The 5,381-nt window shown below is 45.2% G+C and overlaps 1 pseudogene; it reads left to right on the top strand.

Annotated features, from left to right (window-relative positions):
* Positions 1–3,915: 3,915 nt before the first annotated feature.
* On the top strand, positions 3,916–4,896 carry LOC137166248 (olfactory receptor 51E2-like; annotated as a pseudogene).
* The last annotated feature ends 485 nt before the right edge of the window (positions 4,897–5,381 follow it).

The raw sequence follows: 5,381 nt of genomic DNA, 5'->3' as shown, positions 1-5,381 counted from the left end.
ATTTCTATTTTAAAATGATTAGAAGGCAAAACTAATTCTGTTCATTACTATTAATACTTCAGGTGGCTTGTTCCTTTTACCTACTGCTTAATGCAATTGGTTATTTAAACATTCAGTGGTAGGAAGATTTTTAGCCAACTGTTTATTAAGGTCACATTTATAAAAATCACTAAATAATTAATAGTTGTTATTAGCCTGTTACACACATGAGTGGTATGTGTCATTATAAACATATCAGTAGAAGGGATCATAAAAGGCTATAAGTCGTAGTTATAAGCAGAGGATTGACCTGTCAGGCTCTATAACAAATGGCTAATAATTTATCAAAACATTTGTTAATCATTTATAACCCTTTATCAAGTATTTGCAAAAGGAATCTTACTATAAAGTGTTACCCTGTTGCTAAATATAGTGGCAAGTGAAAAGCATGTTCAATACGTCTGAGTGTTTAAGAGAGAAGAAGGAATCAGTGTGTGTCTCTGTCAAGGACCGCGTACCGTGGAGCTCGGAAGTAGTCTGAGGCCTCTCTGCCACGCACAAGACAGCCCAACCTTGGGTGAAATAATGATAATGGTTTTGGGTCCAATCCCAGGCCTACTGAGGACCATGGAATGACTCTCACTGGCTTCGGTAAGCCCTGGATCAGACCCCTAGCGCCACACATCTTCAGTCTTCTTCAATAATTAGAGAGGTGCCTGCACTGAAACTACAGGTTAGAATGCCACAAAATCTGGGGGAGAACTGGACCCAAGCGCAGCCCAGTTCCATCTCAGCTGCACTGAAATATGATGGCCCATATAGCAGCTCAGCCAACAGTTTGTCCCCTCTTTTGTGCCAGGCTGTGGGGAGATGGACTTTCCTGTCGCTCACTCAGTGCATGTGGGTAGGAAACTAGCAAATCGCACAGCTGCAGCCCCCTCTAAGCCCAGGCTGACTGAAGACAAAAGAACCACAGATCCAGGAAAGAAAACCCCAGCAAGGTGACAGAAGGGAGTTTGACCCCCAAAAGAACCGGAGGAAGCCTTCCAGTGTGTCAGGCCCCCAAGGGATCTCACTCTTCTTCCGGAGTAGGTACCTGCAGTCTCACCACCTCCTAAGACTGAACTTTTGGGGCTCCAGGCCTCCTTCTTAACACAGGGAGCTCTGCTCATCTAGTCAAACTGGGCTGCACCCCTGGTAGAGTCTTGTCCACTCTTCAGAGGTTAACACACCACCCATGCATTTGCAGAGACACTACAGCAGTGCTGTTAAAGCAATTGGGTTTATCAGACAAATGGAACACAACCTAGGACATCCTTAGGTTAGCACAGAGCTTAAAGTATAGTTCAGTTCCATTCCGCTTTGCCGAGAGCTCCTCCCGCCTATAGAGAACTCCATGTTCAGGCTCTGTCTCTCCCTCTTTCTCAGTCAATTCCCAGTTGAGAGCCCCAACTTCTTCCAGCAGCCAGCTCTTGGCCCCCATCCACAGCTTCCCAGTCCTTTGTTCTAGAGGTAGAGGATGTTGCTCATCCTCCCTGCTCAGAAGTGGGGGAATCCATCTCCCTCTGCGGCCTTGCTTGTTAAACATCTATGTCCTGGTGATTGTATTTGCCAGGGTCTTGTCAGGTTTTGCACTGATTTAGGGTCGGCCTCAGCCAGTCCTCCTTAACAAGAACATAAAACAGCCAGACTGGGTCAGACCAATGATCCACCTAGCCCAGTGTCCTGTCTTCTGACAGTGGCCAATGCCAGGTGCTTCAGAGGGAATTAACAGAACAGGTCAGCATCAAGTGACCCATCCCCTGTCACCGATTCCCAATTTCTGGCAAAGAGAGGCTAGGGACACTTCAGAGCATGGTTTTGCATTCCTGTCCATTCTGCATAATAGCCATTGATGGACCTATCCTCCATGAACTTACATAGTTCTTTTTTGCACCCAGTTACAGTTTTAGCCTTCCTGACATTCCCTTGCAACGAGTTCCACAATTTGACTGTGTGTTGTGTGAAGAAATACCTCCTTTTGTTTCTTTTAATCCTGCTGTCTATTAATTTCCTTGGGTGACCCCTGGTCCTTGTGTTGTGTGACAGAGTAAATAACACTTCCCTATTCACTCCTCCACACCAGTCATGATTTTTGAAATGGGGAGACCAGAACTGTGTGCAGTATTCTAGATGCGGGAGTAGCATGGATTATATAGTGTCATTATGATATTCTCAGTCTTATCTATCCCTTTCCTACGTTTTCAGAGAACTATCCACAATGACTCTGAGATCTCTGTCTTGAGTGTTAACAGCTAATGTAGACACCATTCAAAATGTGGGCCTACCATGGATTTATTCAGTGGCATTATGATGTTTCTCTTATCTTCTCTTTCCCTTTCCTAATGATTCCCAACATTCTGCTTTTTTTTGACTGCTGCTGCAACTGAGTGGGTGTTTTCAGAGAACTAGCCACAATGACTTTAAAATCTCTTCCTTGAGTGGTAACAGTTACGTTCAATCCCATCCTTCTGTGTATAGCTGGGATTATGTTCTCCAACGTGCGTTACTTTGCATTTGTCAACACTAAATTTCATCTGCCCTTTTGTCACCCAGTCACCCAATTTTGTGAAATCCTTTGAAACTCTTCACAATCTGCTTTGGATTGATTTATATTGGGTAATTTTTTCTCATCTGCAAATTTTCCCACCTCTCTGTTTCCCCTTGTTCCAAATCATTAATGAGTTTGTTGAACAGCACTGGCTCCAGTAGAGATCCCGGGAGACCCCACTATTTACCTCTCTCCATTCTGAAAACTGACCATTTATTGCTATCCTTTGTTTCCTATCTTTTAAGCAGTTACTGATCCAGGAGAGGACCTTCCGTCTTATCCAATGACAGCTTTGTTTCCTGAAGAGCCTTTGGTGAGTGACCTTGTCAAAGGCTTTCTGAAAATCCAAGCACATGCTATCCACTGAATCACCCTCGTGCACATGCTTGTTGACCCTCTCAAAGGATTACAGTAGATTGGTGAGGAATGATTTCTTTTACAAAAGCTTATAATTTCAGTCAGTTTACCAGGTACTGGAATTAGGGTTACTGGCCTATAATTACCGGAATCGCGTCTGGCGACTTTCTTAAAAATTGGCTTCACATTAGACATCCCACATTCACTTGGTACAGAAGCTGATTTAAATGCTAGGTTACATACCACAGTTAGTAGATCTACAATTAGACATTTCAGTTCCTTCAGAACACTTGGGTGGATACCATCTACTCCTAGTGACTTGGAATAAATTGATACATTAAATAGTACTAAGACCTCCTCCAATGACACCTCAATCTGGGACAGTTCCTCAGACTGGTCACCTGAAAAGAACGATTCAGGCATGGGAATCTACCTCACATGCTCGGCAGTGACCCATCCCTGCTCACACTGCTGAGTGATCTTCACATCTATTCTCTTAGGCTGCCCCGAAAGCAAGATTAATCCCTTTTTCCCCCACTGGATAACAAGGCACCATAGAAGTGAAATTGAGGCACAAGGACGTGTCAAAAAATATTACATCAAATTCCCACTTCATCATACCTGTGGAAGCCATAAAAGTAACATTATCCTGCAGCCAACCAGCATTTCTAATGGTCCTCAGATACTCAAAGCAGGTGCTATAGATTAAATATTAGCACCTTCCCATATCAGCATTGCTGCAGTGGCTAGAGATACAGACAGGGACGGAACCCCCTGCTTGGCGACACCTCCTCCACATGACTTCCATGTTCTCATAAAAATGGCCATTCTTTAGCTTTGTTGCTAATTTGTTGTTAATGGTAGCTGGTCGTCATAACCCCTTCAGATGCAATATCACTGTCACGCTTTACTGCAATATTGTTTCTGTGTTCCTTGCAGTGAGGGGAGGACAATATGGAATAGCGTAACTGGATGTCAGGCACTGCACCATGCCCTCTACAAACGACACAGAATTCAGACCTTCCGTCTTCATCTTGGCGGGCATGCCCGGACTGGAAGCTGCCCAGTTCTGGACAGCATTCCCTCTGTGCTCCATGTACATTGTGGTCATTGTAGGCAACTGCACAGTGCTCTTCATTGTAAAGATGGAGCGGAGCCTGCATGCCCCCATGTATTTCTTCCTCTGTATGCTGGCTGCAATTGACCTCATGCTGTCCACCTCCACCGTGCCCCGACTGCTCTCCGTCCATTGGTCTGACGTGAGGGAAATCAGCTTCGGCGCCTGCCTCATCCAGATGTTCCTCATCCACTCCCTGTCGGCCGTCGAGTCCTCCGTCCTGCTTGCCATGGCCTTGGATCGATACCTGGCCATATGCCTTCCTCTGAGGCACACGGCCATCCTCACCAATCCGGTGATAGCCAAGATAGGCCTGGTGGCTCTGACTTGGGAGTGCTGTTCTTCCTCCCTTTGCCCTTGCTCATTCTTCGCCTGCCGTTCTGTGGGTCCAACACCCTGTCCCACTCCTATTGTCTGCACCAGGAGGTCATGAACTTGGCCTGCGCCAGCACCAAAGCCAATGTGGTCTATGGCTTGATCGCTATCATTTTGGTGATGGGGCTCGACTCATTGCTCATTTCTTTGTCCTACTTCATGATAGGCCGTCCTCCAGCTGTCATCAAGGAAGGAGCGTCTCCAGGCTTTCGGCACCTGCGTGGCCCACCTCTGCGTGGTCCTGGCCTTCTATGTGCCACTGATTGGTCTGTCTGTGGTGCACAGGTTTGGGAAAGGCCTCACTCCACTAGTTCCCATTGTCATGGGGGACTTTTACCTCCTGGTGCCACCCATTCTGAATCCCATTGTTTACGGGGTGAGGACCAAACAGATACGCAGAAGGATCCTGAGATGGATTCTCCATCACTGCCCATTTTTGGAGGCAAGAGGGGTCGTTTTTCTAGAAGATCTTCTCTAGGAATTAATTTGGGGTGTAGGAGAAAGACAGAGAGCCTGAAGCATTGGGTCTGTCGTAGGATCTGAGTACTGAACCAAAAGCTGTGAACCAAAGTCAGACCATGTAGTAAAGTAAATGTTTGTAAGTTTATTGTTTACTATATGAATTTGGTAGTTGTTGTTACTGTACTATGCATTAGATATTTACGTAAATATATTTTAGCTAGCACAAATACATTTTAATTTAGCACACGATATGATGACAACATAATGAATGGGGATGCTTTGTTTCAGATAGTAAAATCAAGGTGAGATAAAGAAATGCCACAAAATACATAATTGGGTGTGTAAATTGTGTATTCCAGTTGTCTGTCTCAGCCTATAAATGTTGCCGTACTTTGCCATAATGCTTTGTTCATCCGAGAGTGGCTCCAGCCCCCACATTTCATTGCACAATGCTCCTCCTTGCACCTCATTCTTTCTCATTTGCATTCTTTCTCTCCAGTT

Source organism: Emydura macquarii, unplaced genomic scaffold, assembly GCF_026122565.2.
Source record: "Emydura macquarii macquarii isolate MOO-44397 ecotype Brisbane River unplaced genomic scaffold, CSIRO-AGI_Emac_v2 contig_2817, whole genome shotgun sequence".
In the NCBI taxonomy this organism is placed as follows: Eukaryota; Metazoa; Chordata; order Testudines; family Chelidae; genus Emydura; species Emydura macquarii.
This window is presented reverse-complemented; position numbering and strand designations above follow the sequence as displayed.